Source organism: Salmo salar, chromosome ssa15, assembly GCF_905237065.1.
Source record: "Salmo salar chromosome ssa15, Ssal_v3.1, whole genome shotgun sequence".
Classification (NCBI taxonomy): domain Eukaryota; kingdom Metazoa; phylum Chordata; class Actinopteri; order Salmoniformes; family Salmonidae; genus Salmo; species Salmo salar.
The window spans coordinates 51,520,237-51,538,038 of record NC_059456.1 but is presented as its reverse complement, the minus strand read 5'-3'; positions in this window follow the sequence as shown (position 1 = coordinate 51,538,038).

Genomic DNA, 17,802 nt, shown 5'->3' with positions numbered 1-17,802 from the left:
AGCACTCATCAAAGGAGTCATCTCAGGGGTGACGACAGATGTTCAGGCTGAATACCTGAAGAGAATTCCTGGTGTGGTTGGTTTCTGGCGTCTGACCCGCTGGGCGAATGGAGAAAAATAAGAAGGTCTGTCTGTTCTGTTGTTTTTTGATCAAGAGCAAATACCTACGCATGTGAAGCTTGGTTATGTAAGATACGACCTAAGAGCTTTCGTTTTCAAACCACTGCAATGTAAATTGTTTAATTTGGCCATGTTTCAAGTGTGTGCAGACGAACAGAATATACTGAAGAACGGTGTGTAGAAGAACGGCGGTGTTGCAATTGTGGTGGGGATCATGATCCTGAGTTCCTGAAGTGCCTTGTAAGGGTGAAGGAGACTGAGGTAGCAAATGTTAGAGCTGTCAATCGAATCTCCTATGCGGTGATTAAAATAATTGAGAAAATAAGTGATGCTAGCAAAGATATGGTAGTGGCTACATCACAGACTGTAGTAAATGTTTGCTGTCAGACAAAAGATAACGTTTGTTAAAAAGGTGGACTTTGTTGCGTTCATTGCCACAGTTATAAACTGTACAGCACAAGTCTCAAAGAAGTCGAAGAAACCAGACATTATTGTGGCTGCGGCAGAAAAGTTTTTGGCACTCAAGAATTTTACATCTGAAGACTTGCAAGGGGTACTGGTGCTGGAAGACCTACCATCCCAGGTTCCCCTTGAGCCTGTGTAGGGATCAGATCTGTTTTATTTATTTATTTATTTTTAACAGAAAAGTTGTTTTATTTTATTTTATATCAACAAGTTCAACTTCAATTTGAGAGTGGAGCTTGCATTATATATAAATACATCCCTATATCGCCGTGATTTGGTATGTTGATCATTTAAGTCAGGTGTTAGAGTTGGCCTGGGACAAAACTCCTGCTCTTCAGGACTTCCTCCAATGTCTGAAACAGACCAAAGCAGAATAATAGTGTTCCAGATTGAAACAGCTTACCTAATTGAGAGGTGATAAGACTCGCAGACACCCATTGGTTCTGGAATAGAGAAGGTGCAAATAAGGTTAGCAATTTGGCATCATTAACATGATAGTAATTCTACCTAAAAAAACAAATGTGTGAATAACAATTCATTTAAATCCCACCGTAGCAGGTAGGACTAAATAAGGTTACATAACCTTGCCTACTAGCTATACTAATGATCTGCTGTCCAGAGCCTTACAGCAAACATATCAATGTTTTCCCGCAGTAAAGTAAGCACACTGTTGACTTACTGTTGGGCCTCCTGAGTGGGGCAGCGGTCTAAGGCACTGCATCTAAGTGTTGAGGCGTCACTACAGACACCCTGGTTTGAATCCAGGCTGTATTATAACCGGCCGTGATTGGGAGTCCCGTAGGGCGGTGCACAATTGGCCCGGTGTAGGCCGTCATTGTACATAAGAAATTGTTCATAACTGACTTGCCAAGTTAAATAAATAACATTTTAAATTAAAATAGGATGCTAATCAGCAGTGATGTAAAAGTACTTTAAAGTACTACTTAAGTATTTTTTTGGTGTATCTGTACTTTATTTTACTACTTATATTTTTGACAACTTTTACTTTTACTTCACTACATTCCTAAAAAAATGTTGTCTTGAACGCACCATCAATACAGACAGAGTAAGAGGAAGAGAGAGGCCCAACTCGGTGGAAAATCTATCTCTCTCCAGCAGTTTTTATTTTTTTCTCTAACCAAGCAAGGAGTTTTTCTACGAGGTCAATGAGAGATAGTGGTGTATAGTACTGAAGTAAACATACTTTAAAGTACTACTTAAGTAGTTTTTGGGGGTATCTGTACTTCACTTTACTATTCATATTTTTGACAACTTTTACTTTTCTACATTCCTAAAGAAGATGTTATACTTTTTACTCCATACATTTTCCCTGACAACCCAAAGTACCTGGTACATTTTGAATGTTTAGCAGTACAGGAAAATGGTGAAATTCATGCACTTATCAAGAGAACACATGGTCATCCCTACTGCCTATACATTTACATCATTTGGCAGACACTCTTATGCAGAGCAACTTACAGTAGTGAATGCATACCTTTCATACATTTTCCCCCCCATACTGGTTCCCCATGGGAATCAAACCCACAACCCTGGTGTTGCAAACACCATGCTCTACCAACTGAGCCACACGGGAACTATGGTCGGGCGAACTCACTAAACACAAATGCATCTTTTGTAAATAATGTCTGAGTGGTGGAGTGTGCCCCTGGCTATCCGGGAATTTGCTTAATATAAGGAATTTGAAATGAGTTATACTTTTATTCTACTTTTGATAATTAACCCTTGTGTAGTCTTAACATTCTGTATACTCCCCTTGTCCTAAGGGTAAAAAAATGACCCGCCTTCACTAAGCCCCTAAAATAAAGCAGCTTAATTGAATATTACACCCCAAATCTATTTTGCATTATGAAACAACCTGTCATTCATCAAAAACTTTTGTGAATATCTGGGTTTCCCCGCTTCACAATGCAGAAAGACTGCATTAAATCAGTGAACACCACTCTTTTTTATTACAACCCAGTGTCATAACTGTTTTCTGAACTAAAGTAGAGGTTTATTATTATTATTATTATTACTAAAGGTACTGCATAGGTGTAAACATTCATTTTTTAGCAAGAGATAGCACTTGTATAGCCTAAGAAAGTTGCAGAAATGTGCAGAAAGTAGTTTTGAATGCATTTTATTGAAGGGAAACAATAACAGTCTTGAACTTTTTTGGCAATATAGTGATATATTGTTATATATTGTACAATGAGGAATTCAACTACAAAATACTAGTCTTCTCCCATTTTTTAACCATTGCCCCCACCCATAAGGTGTATAAACAACAACAATAAATAAGAATAAAATAAGATAGATACAAAACAAAAATGTGAAGAACATAAATCAATCAACTCTAATTAGCACATGTAGGACAGTATGCAAGTGTGAGTGCATGGACTTTGCAGATGTATTTCTCACATGTGCAGCACATAGTATTTGTTTTACAGTCCTTCTTTGGGGGGCAGAATTGGCATCTCCTCCTCTTGCCTGCCCCAGCTGCAGCCTCAGGTGGATCAGGACAAGATTCAGTCAGCGTTCACAAGTGCTGCAGAGGCTGCTTTGCGGGGGAGGCGCTCCCTTCTTTGAATGTCTGGGGTTACAAGTGCCTTTCCCAGCTGCTCCAGGAACACTCTCCTCTTGTTCCGCTTATCAGGCATCCAGGCAGGGTTGATCTTGTTCCATATCACGAAGGCATTGTATGAGGACACATCAATGATGTTATGGAAGATGACCAGGGGCCAGCGGGAAGTCATTCTCCTGCAGCTGTAAGTTCCAATCACCTTGTCCAGGTTGTCCACACATCCTTTGTTGTGGTTGTAGTCCAGGATGATGGCTGGCTTCCTGTCCTCACAATCACTGATTTCAGCTGTTTTGTGCAGTGTGCTCAGGAGGACCAGATTCTTGTTCCTCTTTGGGAGGTAAGAAACTAGAGTGGTGGTGGGAGATGAAGGCAAACTTTGATGAGAAGGCCTCTCTCCCCCTTGTTGCGAGGAGTGCAGGGGGGAGCTCAGGCTTGTTCTTTCTAACTGTGCCAACCATGGTGATATTCCTCTTCGGGAGCTGCTGTCTGAGTTCAATCAGTAGCACACATAATCAACATTTCTCATTGTGTGTGTGTGTGTGTCTTTGTGGTTTTTGTGGTGTGTAAATCATTTTATAACTGCCGGTGTCACGTCCTGACCAGCAGGTGGAGTAGGTGTTAAGTTTTGGTCAGGGCGTGGCAGAAGAAGTTGTGTTTCCTATGTTCTGTCTAGGTTGGGTGTTTCTATGTAGAGTTAATTGGGGTGGACTTCCAATTGAAGGCAGCTGTGTGGTGTTGCCTTTGATTGGAAGTCCTATATTAGTTGGGTGTGTTTGTCTGTGTGTTTGTGGGGAATTGTTTGTTGAGCCTGACACACTGGTGTTAGTTGTGTTTATTGGATTTTTAAATTTATTTTTTTCTTCCTGTGGACGCTTTACTCCTTTTCTGTGAATTAAAAGAATGAGTATCCATATACCCGCTGCATTTTGGTCTTCCCTTCAACACCACGATGGATTTCGTGACAGCCGGGTCAAAAATGACCCTAAGACAATCTTTGTACCCTGGTGGTGTACAGCTTTCATGGAAATATGAACAAAGGCGATGTTTCACTTTTTCTAATGTTGGGTTCACTCTAAGAAAAGTCATCAAAAAGTAATGAAAAAATATATAATTTAGGGGGGTTTCTCTGCTGTTAAACATAATGGTGGGTCACTTTTTACCCTTAAGACAACAAGGGTTAAGTATATTTTAGCAATTACAATTAATTTTGATAATTAAATAAATGTAAAACCAAATACTTTTAGACTTTTACTCAAGTAGTATTTTACAGGGTGACTTTCACTTTTACTTGAGTAGCTTTCTATTAAAGTATCTGTACTTTTACTGAAGTATAACAATTGGGAACTTTTTCCACCACTGCTAATCAGTCCATCTCTGAAAACTCCCAAAAAGCCAGACTAAAATAATACAGCTACAAGTAAAGTAGTACTTGAAGTAGGGTCCCCACCCCTCACCTACAGATACAAACAAACAGTATCAAGAATCCCTTGCTTCATCATCTAAGTAAGCTAGCTAGTTATAAAAGCCCCCAAAAATCTGAAATTGTTTTTATGAATGTTGCTAACCATGAGCTACAGTGAGGGGAAAAAGTATTTGATCCCCTGCTGATTTTGTACATTTGCCCACTGACAAAGAAATTATCAGTCTATAATTTTAATGGTAGGTTTATTTGAACAGTGAGAGACAGAATAACAACAAAAACATCCAGAAAAACGCATGTCAAAAATGTTATAAAATAATTTGCATTTTAATAAGGGAAATAAGTATTTGACCCCTCTGCAAAACATGACTTAGTACTTGGTGGCAAAACCCTTGTTGGCAATCACAGAGGTCAGACGTTTCTTGTAGTTGGCCACCAGGTTTGCACATATCTCAGGAGGGATTTTGTCCCACTCCTCTTTGCAGATCTTCTCCAAGTCATTAAGGTTTCGAGGCTGACGTTTGGCAACTCAAACCTTCAGCTCCCTCCACAGATTTTCTATGGGATTAAGGTCTGGAGACTGGCTAGGCCACTCCAGGACCTTAATGTGCTTCTTCTTGAGCCACTCCTTTGTTGCCTTGGCCGTGTGTTTTGGGTCATTGTCATGCTGGAATACCCATCCACGACCCATTTTCAATGCCCTGGCTGAGGGAAGGAGGTTCTCACCCAAGATTTGATGGTACATGGCCCCGTCCATCGTCCCTTTGATGCGGTGAAGTTGTCCTGTCCCCTTAGCAGAAAAACATCCCCAAAGCATAATGTTTCCACCTCCATGTTTGACGGTGGGGATGGTGTTCTTGGGGTCATAGGCAGCATTCCTCCTCCTCCAAACACGGCGAGTTGAGTTGATGCCAAAGAGCTCCATTTTGTTCTTATCTGACCACAACACTTTGACCCAGTTGTCCTCTGAATCATTCAGATGTTCATTGGCAAACTTCAGACGGGCATGTATATGTGCTTTCTTGAGCAGGGGGACCTTGCGGGAGCTGCAGGATTTCAGTCCTTCACGGTGTAGTGTGTTACCAATTGTTTTCTTGGTGACTATGGTCCCAGCTGCGTTGAGATCATTGACAAGATCCTCCCATGTAGTTCTGGGCTGATTCCTCACGTTCTCATGATCATTGCAACTCCACGAGGTGAGATCTTGCATGGAGCCCCAGGCCGAGGGAGATTGACAGTTCTTTTGTGTTTCTTCCATTTGTGAATAATCACACCATCTGTTGTCACCTTCTCACCAAGCTGCTTGGCGATGGTCTTGTAGCCCATTCCAGCCTTGTGTAGGTCTACAATCTTGTCCCTGACATCCTTGGAGAGCTCTTTGGTCTTGGCCATGGTGGAGAGTTTGGAATCTGATTGATTGATTGCTTCTGTGTACATGTGTCTTTTATACAGGTAACAAGCTGAGAATAGGAGCACTCCCTTTAAGAGTGTGCTCCTAATCTCAGCTCGTTACCTGTATAAAAGACACCTGGGAGCCAGAAATCTTTCTGATTGAGAGGGGGTCAGATACTTATTTCCCTCATTAAAATGCAAATCAATTTATAACATTTTTGACATGCGTTTTTCTGGATCTTTTGGTTGTTATTCTGTCTCTCACTGTTCAAATACTCCTACCATTAAAATTAGAGACTGATCATTTATTTGTCAGTGGGCAAACATACAAAATCAGCAGGGGATCAAATACTTTTTTCCCTCACTGTAGCTAGCTAACATGTATTTGAAATTAAAACTAGCCCAGACAGTTCACATAATTGTCAATTTATGATTTACTAAATATAGCTAACATTAGATAGTTCATCCAGAGATTCTTACCTTTGCCTTGTCCACCATGGCCCTGGTGAGTGACATGAAGCTTGAGACAAGAATTTGTAGTTCTGTATAATAGCCATATTAGCCGCTAATTAGCATTTCATTTTTGGGGGGTAAATACAGGCGAAAATATTGATAAGTCACCTTGTCCGAGAGAGATTTATAAGGTTATCAAAATGTCACGCCAGGGTAAGCCTACACGAAACAAGCCCCTATTTGAAGTAGTTTCTAAAATCCACAATGGATAAAATGAATTGTGGAAAAACCATTTCTGTGTTTGACCACTACTTTTTATGGGTGTTAATGACTCATACTGTGGGACTCAGTGACTAAGTTAGAGCTCCCCACAGAGTCCCCCCCCCCCCCACACACACACAGAGTACAGCCCACTCCTTACTTCAGAAGTATCCTCCTGAGCAATGAAAACACTGGCTCACTGCCAACCAGCATGCATAGCCTTGGGTCACTTTTGGTGAAAACACACACCTGCTAGCTAGCAATACCCCTTGATTAAAACTGATATGCAAAGACCCCTATTTGGCCCCAGAGTCCAGATCAACATGTCCATTATAATATATTAAATTATTTGTATCCTAGGTTTTACATCCAACATCTTAAAAAATGAAATTACATGATTTGTGTAGGGTATAAGGACTTTCTCAATGTTCTCAATTTGCTAATAATATTGATGATGATAATAACTATCTTATTTATGCTTTGATGATGCCGCTGCCCCCCTATGTAATGGGGTGGTGACAAATATTTGTGGCCAAGTGCAAAAAAAGTTTTGCCGTAGACTTTTTATTTCATCCGGTCATTCCACTTTCTGCTCAGAAGTTATCAGTGGTGGAAAAAGTACCCAATTGACATACTTGAGTATAAGTAAAGATACCTTCATAGAAAATGACTCAAGTAAAAGTGAAAGTCACCCAGTAAAATACTATCTGAGTAAAAGTCTACAAGTATTTGGTTTTAAATATACTTAAGTATCAAAAGTAAAAGTAAAAGTATGAATCATTTCAAATTCCTTATATTACGCAAACCAGACGGCACAATTTTCTCGTTATTTTATTTATTTACAGATAGCCAGGTGGACACTTCAACACACTTCAAGACGAGTGAGTCTGCCAGATCAGAGGCAGTAGAGATGACCAGGGAAGTTCTCTTGATAAGTGTGTGAATTGGACAATTTTCCTGTCCTGCTAAGCATTCAAAATGTAACGAGTACTTTTTGGTGTCAGGGAAAATGTATGGAGTAAAAAGTACATTATTTTCTTTAGGAATGTAGTGAAGTAAAAGTTGTAAAAAATACAAATAGTAAATAAAGTACAGATACCCCCAAAAACAACTCAATTAGTACTTTAAAGTATTTTATTTAAGTACTTTACACCACTGCCCATTATTTCACAACAGTTCAGTGAGCTATGTACTAGCCTTGATCTATTTGCTCCATCTAGTGCTAAGAGTTTATAGTTAGTTTGTAGTGATTTTGCCTTAATAAACTTTTACTGCAGTGGGCTAAGTCAGGGTCACACAGAGTGTTTCTTGGTAGTCCTAAACACATCTACTTTGAAACCAAAGTATACAACTCACACACATGGTTATGGGCTTAAAAAAAAGATGACAACGGTACCATGTCAGATATAGAGTTGAAATGTATTCCATTTTGAGTTTGCATCCCAATATTACACTTTATATACATCACAGAAGTTCTGAAATATAACAAAACTGTTTGACAGAAACACCAGATTTTCAGCAGATTCTTGGAAATTATGTTTATTAATTATGAAATGTTGAAAAATGTTAATAACATTCCATCCATGAGGCTACTAGTCATTTGACTGCAGAAAAAAGGCTTCTACGGTCATATACATTTCATAGGTAACTTTTAGGGCTTCTGAGTGGCGCAGCGGTCTAAGGCACTGCATATCAGTGGTTTGATTCCAGGCTGTATCACAACCGGTGCGATTGGGAGTCCTTTAGGGTGGCGCACAATTGGCCCAGCGTCGTTAGGGTATTACTGTAAATAAGAATTTGTTCTTCACTGACTTGCCTAGTTAAATAACCAGACATGGTATTCCTTCCTTCCTCTAATTCTGTGTACATTTTACTGTTCTTTAAGTAGTGTACAGGACAGAAATAAGTCAAGTGACATAGTCTACATGTCAACAGAACATATCAGTGAGTGGAATCAAGTCTCTTGTCTCTCCAGGGACTTGGACGGCATTCAGAGACGCTGCTGCCACATCATTGGCACTTCCTACAACTTCTGCTCCTGCACAATCACACAAGTGCTCTGCACAAATATCTAACCCGTACACAGCAACAGTATGTTTTCATGAGTTCAAGGCAACAAGTCGCACAACCAGACACCAAAGAACATTCTTGGCAAGAGCTTTCAGTTGTTAGGTGAATGTAACTGTAACCAATGATGTATGTCTATGACTGCAGTCTGTATCTGGTCCTTCTCTCAGTGGATGTCCTGGAGCTCAGACAACTTCCAATGAATTGTGAACCAAATGAGCACAATGTACATCACATAGAATGATATGGCCCCTCCGTCAAGAAACGTTCTAGAATACAAATTATCTGAAGTCTTCAAAATGTGTCTATGTGATTTGATTTGTGCGGTTCATACTGAAAGAGGAAGTTACATGTTTGACTACTTAGACGATATCAGGGTGCTATATAAAGACATGCGGTATTACTCCACACACAGAACACACAGAAACAAGTACTGGATTTGGACAAACATGGCTAATAGTCTTCTGATGGAGTTACTGAAACCACTGATGTTCTCTTATGTTAGATGCTATAGGGGAAAAGGGCTTGGATTATCATTTCAATAATATCTCAAACACTGAGTTAATCTCTGAGTTAATCTCCCTCCTGTACTCATTGGAAGTTGTCTGAGCTCAAGGACAACCACTGAGAGAAGGACCAGATACAGACTGCAGTACGGAGAAAAAATGTATGAAATGTATGCATTCACTACTGTAAGTCGCTCTGGATAAGAGCGTCTGCTAAATGACTAAAATGTAAATGTAAATCTCTTCAGCCTGAAAGACAGTGCACTTCTTTCTTTATGGCTAAGTGTAACAGTGTAGATTCCGTCCCTCTCTTCGCCCCAACCCGGGCTCGAACCAGGGACCCTTGCACATATCAACAACTGACACCCCACGAAGCATCGTTACCCATCGCGCCACAAAAGCCGCGGCCCTTGCAACGCAAGGGGAAACCCCACTTCAAGTCTCAGAGCGAGTGACGTCACTGATTGAAATGCTATTAGCGCGCACCACCGCTAACTAACTAGCCATTTCACATCGGTTACACCCACACATTTTCTATCGGATTGAGGTCAGGGCTTTGTGATGGCTACTCCAATACCATTTCACATCGGTTACATAAGCACCCATCTTGGCTTTACTAGCTTCAAGTTAAGCATTTATAAAAAATAAAAACATTCAGCACGTTGCAGGTAACACTGTGTAATCGAGCTGCCCATCAGACGCATCATAATCTTTGTGGCACGGACCATTGTGGTTGCCATGGTCACTGTTTACACAACCAAGAGTAATCGCCCACCCAATGCTCGACGACCACTAGCGTGTTTGTCACAGGCATTGGCCCAGGGCTGCGTTCAGTACAAAAAAACAGTGTGCATTTTGCAATTATTGCGGCACCCCCCCCGCTCCTTCTCTGTGGCCGACGTGAGTAAGGCATTTAAACGTGTTAACCCTCGCAAGGCTGCCGGCCCAGACAGCAAACGTAGTTGCGTCCTCAGAGCATGCGCAGACCAGCTGGCTGGTGTCTTTACGGACATATTCAATCGCTCCCTATCCCAGTCTGCTGTCCCCACATGCTTCAAGATGGCCACCATTGTTCCTGTACCCAAGAAGGCAAAGATAATGGCAGGTAGCGGCAGGTAGCCTAGTGGTTCGAGCATTGGGCCAGTAACCGGAAGGTTGCTGGATTAAATCCCTGAGCTGACAAGTAAAAAAAATTAATCATCTGTCTTCTTCCCCTGATCAAGGCAGTTTCCTGGTAGGCGGTCATTGTAAATCAGAATTTGTTCTTAACTGACTTGCCTAGTTAAATAAAGATTACCTAAAAAAAACAGAACTAAATGACTATTGTCCCATAGCACTCACCTCTTGCCATCATGAAGTGCTTTGAGAGACTAGCCAAGGGTCATATCACCTCCACCTTACCTGCCACCCTAGACACACTTCAGTTTGCATACCGCCCCAACAGGTCCACAGACGATGCAATTGCCATCATACTGCCCTATCCCATCTGGCTAAGAGGAATACCTGTTCATTGACTCCAGCTCAGCATTCAACACCATAGTACCCTCCAAGCTCATCATTAAGCTGGAGGCCCTGGGTCTCAACCCCGCCCTGTGCAACTGGCTACTGGACTTTCTTACGGGCAGCCCCCAGGTGGTGAAGGTAGGAACCAACATCTCCATTTTGCTGATTTTCAACACTGGGCCCCACCAAGGGTGCGTGCTCAGACCCCTCCTGTACTCCCTGTTCAACCATGACTGAGTGGCCATGCACGCCTCCAACTCAATCAAGTTTGAGACGACACAACAGTAGAGGGCTTGATTACCAACAATGACGAGACAGCCTACAGGGAGGAGGTGAGGGCCCTCGGAGTGTGGTGTCAGGAAAACAACCTCTCACTAAACGTCAACAAAACAAAGGAGATGGTCGTGGACTTCAGAAAACAACAGAGGGAGGACCCCCCAATCCACATCGACGGGACAGCAGTGGAGAAAGTGGAAAGTTCCTCGGCGTACACATCACGGGCAAACAGAAATGGTCCACCCACACAGACAGTGTGGTGAAGAAGGCGCAACAACGCCTCTTCAACCTCAGGAGGCTGAAGAAATTTGGCTTGTCACCTAAAACCCTAGCAAACTTTTACAGATGCACAATTGAGAGCATCCTGTCGGGCTGTATCTATCCCAAGGCCATCAGACTGTTAAACAGCCATCACTAACACAGAGAGGCTGCTGCCTACATACAGACTCAAATCATTGGTCACTTTAATAAATGGATCACTAGTCACTTTAAATAATGCCACTTGAATAATGTTTATATATCTTACATTACTCATCTCATATGTATATACTGTATTTTATACCATCTATGCTGCTCGGTCATCGCTCACCCATATATTTATATGTACATATTATTTTTCCATCCCTTTAGATTTGTGTGTATTAGGTAGTTGTTGTGGAATTGTTAGATTACTTGTTAGATATTACTGCACTGTTGGAACTAGAAGCACAAGCATTTTGCAACATTCTCATTAACATCTGCTAATCATGTGTATGTGACCAAAACAATTCGATTTGATTTGAATTAAACAGACATGGTGCTGTTCTGAACGACCAGTTGAAAAAAAGGAGGGATTGGGCTGTAGGTTGGGGTACACTGTCAGAATGGCTGCTGCCACATGCACCAAATGGAGCAAACGTAACTTAAGATCTGTCCAAGAACGTTGAAGAACGATTTGGGGAAACGTGTCATTCAGTACAAACCGTCACACAACGTAGAAAACATTTCATCGAACTGAATGCATCCCAGTTCAATTTAGGTTCCTAGCTCCCCACAGCTAACACTCAATCAGTGTTCACAGACCCCAAAGGACTGGATAGACCTACAACTAATTGCTCTCACATATTCTATTCTTCAGATCCGTAAATTGAAATGGAATGTCCTTTGTCATAAACAGTTGATTGACATAAACATTTTGTCCTTCTAAACCCATATGAACTATTCCATCTTTACGGTCTGCTGTAGAATGAATGGTCTGACATGTCTGATGTGTATGTTGTTGTTTTGTTCTCTGTATAGAAGAAGATGGCTCTGGTATTGAGCTTTAGGTCCTGGAGAAATGACCCCTTGTTCCTCTCTAATTTTCCCTGTGCTGGACCAAGACGTTGAATTGTCTGTAGCTTTACTGTTTGAGTAAGAGCGGATTATAAATGTTTTACAATGTTGATAATAGCCCATAGGGGGCTGGAAGATGTATTGATACATGAGTCTTCTTGTTTTTTAGCATAATCTATTATGTACGTTTTTCTTTGTTGTCCATTGTGAATGAAGTCAGCATAGAGATTTTGGAGGGTTTTGTTTATCACTATTTTTTATTTGCCTAAACAGATTTCTAAATGAGCACAATGATTTTTCTACTTTTTTTTAAATATAATTTCTGAAACTGTTTTTAAATACATTTACAAAAAACAATATGTCAGACTCATTGTCAGTCACAGCTGTGTGTTTATTTTTTTTACTATAGGACTACACTTCCACGATGTATGGTAAAGCATGATCCGTATTTTATTTCTTACAACCTAGTCAGCAGCACTTCTTAGTTTTTCCCATGTAAAGGACTATAGCCTACAGCCGTCCTTCGTAAATACGTCACAGACTCCTACCTCTATCATCTTTACCTGCAGCTGAGTTTCTCGCCGGGCGCGGTGGCATGTGCCTGTAATCCAAGTCACTGGGAGGCTGAGGTTGGTGGATCAAGTGAGCTGAGGAACTCTGGGCTGCAGCACGCTATGTCGAACGGGTGTCCACGCTAAGTTCAGTATCGATATGGTGATCCTGGGGGAGCCCGGGACCACCAGGTTGTCTAAGGAGCGGTGCACCGGCCCAGGTCGGAAACGAAGCAGGTCAAATCCCCCGTGCTGTCCAGTAGTGGGATAATACCTGTGAGTAGATGCTGCAGTGCAGCCTTGGCAAGACATCGTGACCTAACCTTTTTATTATTTTTTATTTTATTTTTATGTTTCACGAATTGCCTCTACAACATGTTTAGCACACCATGAAAAGTCGACACCTTTTTTTGCAGGTTACCAAAAACAATTCAAGTTCTGATACCTTCTGATGATTGAGAATTATACTGACTCCTGGCGACATTTGTGAATATCGGTAACATAATGCATTGAGAGAGTGGTGAGAGCTAACGCGATGCTTAGCATGAAACTGAGGCCAGCTCTCCCATCACCATCGACAGTTCACATAGGTTCATTTACCTGTGTGAAATGAGCCACAACAACTATTAGCCACAACAGTGGAATTTGCTGTTCACCTTCAAATTAAAAGTCCCTCTTTGAAAGTGATGCAAACGAATACAAATAGTGGAATCATGCCATATGTTTGGACTAGATAAAGCAATACAAGGTTGGAATGTTGTTACATAATTAGAAATGTAATACAATAATTAATTCATTTGACAATAAACACAAAACAATTGAAATCCCACTGTGGATATTTTACACTGCAGAGTTGCTTTGGGCATAGTTGTGTGCACTGTACAGCCTTAACTATGGATTGTGCACCCATGAAATGGGGTATCAGCTTACTCAGTGACAGCCGCCCCACTGGGCACACACTGGTTGAATCAACGTTGTTTCCATGTAATTTCAATGTAATTATATTGAACCAACGTGGAAAAGACGTTGATTTGACGTTTGTGCCCAGTGGGACAGAACACAACCATGTTAAAGTTGATACAAATAGTAGCATCTTATCTCTTGTTGCAGGACTTTGACTGTGGGAAATCACCTTCCCAGTCAGCCTATTGTGCATATTTAATATTCATACTGCACTCTACAGCCTTACCTATGGATTGTGCAGCAAACTCAGTGATACACACAGAACACAACTATGTAGAGTTTAGATACATTTTAGCGTCTACATAGTTGTGTTCTTGCGGGTGTCACTGAGTAGGCTGTACAGTACAACATGAATGTCCGGTGACTGGTGAGCTAATGTGTCTCACTTCACAGTGGTTTCAGAGTCCCGTAATAAGCACTATGAATGTTCAATATGTCTAATATGAATGTCCAATACCCAACAACAGGCTGAATAGTGAGGTGATTTCCCACAGTCAAAGTCCTGCAATTACAGCTAAGATGCTAAGATTTGTGTAAACTCTTGAGAATTGTGTTCTGTGGGTGTTACTGAGTAGACTGATATTCTATTTCATGGGTGCACAATCCATAGGTAAGGCTGTACAGTGCATGCACGCATGCCCCCAATGCAATAATGCAGTCTAATGCATCCACAGTGGGATTTCAACAGTTTTTTCAATTAATTGTCAAATACATTAATGTATTTCATTTTAAATAACCTAACAACATTCTAATCATGTTTAGCTTCAAATAGCCCAATATGTTCAAACGTCAGCACAAGAACTGTTCGTCGGGAGCTTCATGAAATGTGTTTCCATGGCCGAGCCCTGACCTCAACCCCATCAAACACTTTTGGAATGAATTGGAACGCTGACTGCGAGAAAGGCCTAATCGCCCAACATCAGAGCCCGACCTCAATAAGGCTCTTGTGGCTGAATGGAAGCAAGTCCCCGCAGAAATGTTCAAACATCTAGTGGAAAGCCTTGCCAGAAGAGTGGATGGAGGCTGTTATAGCAACAAATTGGGGACCAACTCCATATTAATGCCCATGACTTTGGAATGAGATATTCGACGAGCAGATGTCCACATACTTTTGGTCATGTAGTGTATGTTGATTGTAAAACATTGTGTTTTGAGTTCAATAAGGATCGTTGAGAAATAACAATTATACCTTCTAAAAGCTGAGAACCTCCCCTCTTTGATACAGACAAAGATGTTGTTTTTCTGCAATTGCATATTGAAATGTTATACAATCACAAGGGGGGAGAGAGAGCGTGAAAGGCTCGCTCATTACAGCAGCCGGTCTCAGCAAGGCAAGCACAGCTGAAGGGCATACTCTTTTATTACAGGCATCATGATGATAATGTACTTTACTGTTTAACAAATTCATGGTTTTATCCTCCCAATAAATAGGATATTTGATCGAGGGGGCCAGGTAGAATGTGCAGCTCGCACCAGTGCGACCAATATTTTTTTTACCCGCACAGCCAAGTCAAGGGGTTGCGAAATGCGACTTAAGGGTTGCAGTCTGGAGCTATTCATCTACATCTTGCGAGAGTTAATTTGACACATTTAGTCAAATGCAAACAACAACAAAATGTACTCTGTTTATGTAAATGATCAATGCCTTTCCAGACGTGCTCACAGAGCAGCTAGTTGATATCCAACCAGCAACTGATGCGGAGGTTGTGTCACACAGACAACGAAAGAGTTTGGTTTCAATGAGTGCCATTCACTTTGTCTTCATCAAACTAAACTGTGAATACTCAAAATACTCTGTTCCATTGTAGGATGAGGTCGTGCTTGAGGAAGACACCTCATGTCTTGGAGTGACTATACGTCTCATTGAAGACTGTATAGTTAGTTATGTGATCACAGCTGATTGGATTGGTGTCAGCCAAATCCATACAGGGACAAATGCACTCATATTGTTTGTTGATTTAAATTATCATTGTAAATACCCTTTTACATTTGTGTCTACAGACCATGCATGGGCTGAGATGAAGAAAAGCTACCTATGCAGATGTTGTATGAAGTGCGCCCCCACAGGACAAGGTAGTAATCTAGAGAGTGAGTTGTATAAAGATATGCTCATTGATTGGAACACTTGTGATATTCTGTTCATTTATAGGATGATCTACCTGGGGAATCAACATCTATTCCTAATGAAGACTGTTAAGGTATATGATGACATCTAACGGATTTATAGAATGTCTGCATATATACATGTAGTGAGAATATGAAACCTTTTGGTACATTTCAGGCTGTAGTATTTCTGTGTACGTATTGATGACTATGTAAATGTTGCAGTGTCCAGAGAACAGGGAGCTGAGACTCAAGAGGTAACCAATGTGGAGGTTACATCCGGTGTTTCCACACAGGACAAGGTAACAGAACTCTTCGACTAGTAGAGTTGCATCTTATCTTTTTTTTTTTATTACAAGAATTCAACTTTGAGTGACACTAATAATGTTCTATTCCATTATAGGAGGATCTACTCTGTACTAAAGAAGATTGTTTCGGTATGTGATCATGACAGACTTCCAACACAGCCATCTGCAGACATTGCCAGATGACTCCTCGATTGTGGGGCGCATTCAACTCTATTGTACATTTATTTGTTGACGTGAATTGTCAGTGCTAATATCTTTGTGTTGTAGAGTGCGCAGAACAGTTTGCTGAGATTGAAGAGGCAACCGATAGGAAGATTGTGTCCAGTGCTCCTACACAGGACAAGGTAACAGAACTGTTGAGTTACACTAGAGCGGTGCATCTTCACATTGTCTGCATCATGCAAGCTTTGACACTAATGGTATTCTATTCAATGGCAGCATGATGTGCTGCTTGAGGAAGAGACACCTTCGCCTGGCGAACACACTGCACGCATGTGATCATACGGTATATACAATAATACTGTCTGATAACACAGGCCAATGAAGTAGGGATATGATTTTTCTTGATTGAGCAGGAATTCTTGCATTTCTGACATACCCCTCTATTCATACATCATTGAAATTGATCTACCATTTAAACCAAAGATAATATATTATATTGCAAAAATAGCCAAGTGACTGCTCTAACAATGGAAATACGGTAAGCGCCAAAAGTATTGGGACAGTGACACATATTTTGTTGTTTTGGCTCTACTCCAGCATGTTGGATTTTAAATGATACAATGACAATGTGGTTAAAGTGCAGATTTCAGCTTTAATTTTAGGGTATTTTCATCCATCGGGTGAACTATTTAGAAATTACAGCACTTTTTGTACATAGTCACTTCATTTTAGGGGACCAAAAATATTGGGACAAATTCACTTATTAAATGTATTGAAGTAGTCAAATGTTTTGTATTTGGTCCCATATTCCTAGCATGCAATGATTACATCAAGCGTGTGAATCTACAAAGTTGTTGGATGCTTTTGCTGTTAGTTGGGGTTGTGTTTCAGATTATTTTGTGCCCAATAGAAATGAATGGTAAATAATATATTGTGTCATTTTGGAGTCGCTTTTTTGTAAATAAGAATATGATATGTTTTTAAACACTTCGACATTAATGTGGATACTACCATGATTACGGATAATCCTGAATGCATCGTGAATAAGGATGAGTGAGAAAGAGGCATAAATATCATTCCCCCACAAAAATTATAATCTCCCCTGCTATTGTAAAAGGCTCTGCATGGTCAATCCAGATCAGAAGTGGCTGTAAATCATTTACTGTGATGCGGCCTCCGCAGAAGTCAGAGCTTTCATAATACTTGCGCTTGGGATAACTGTCATACACATCAAATAAATTGGTCAGCCAAGATAGCATGAAGTAAAAAGGCTACACCGTTTTCCCACCTACATCTCCATCCCGATTCTCCCAATTGTGCCCCAGCAAAATTATATTTAGGCTATTGTTTGTGT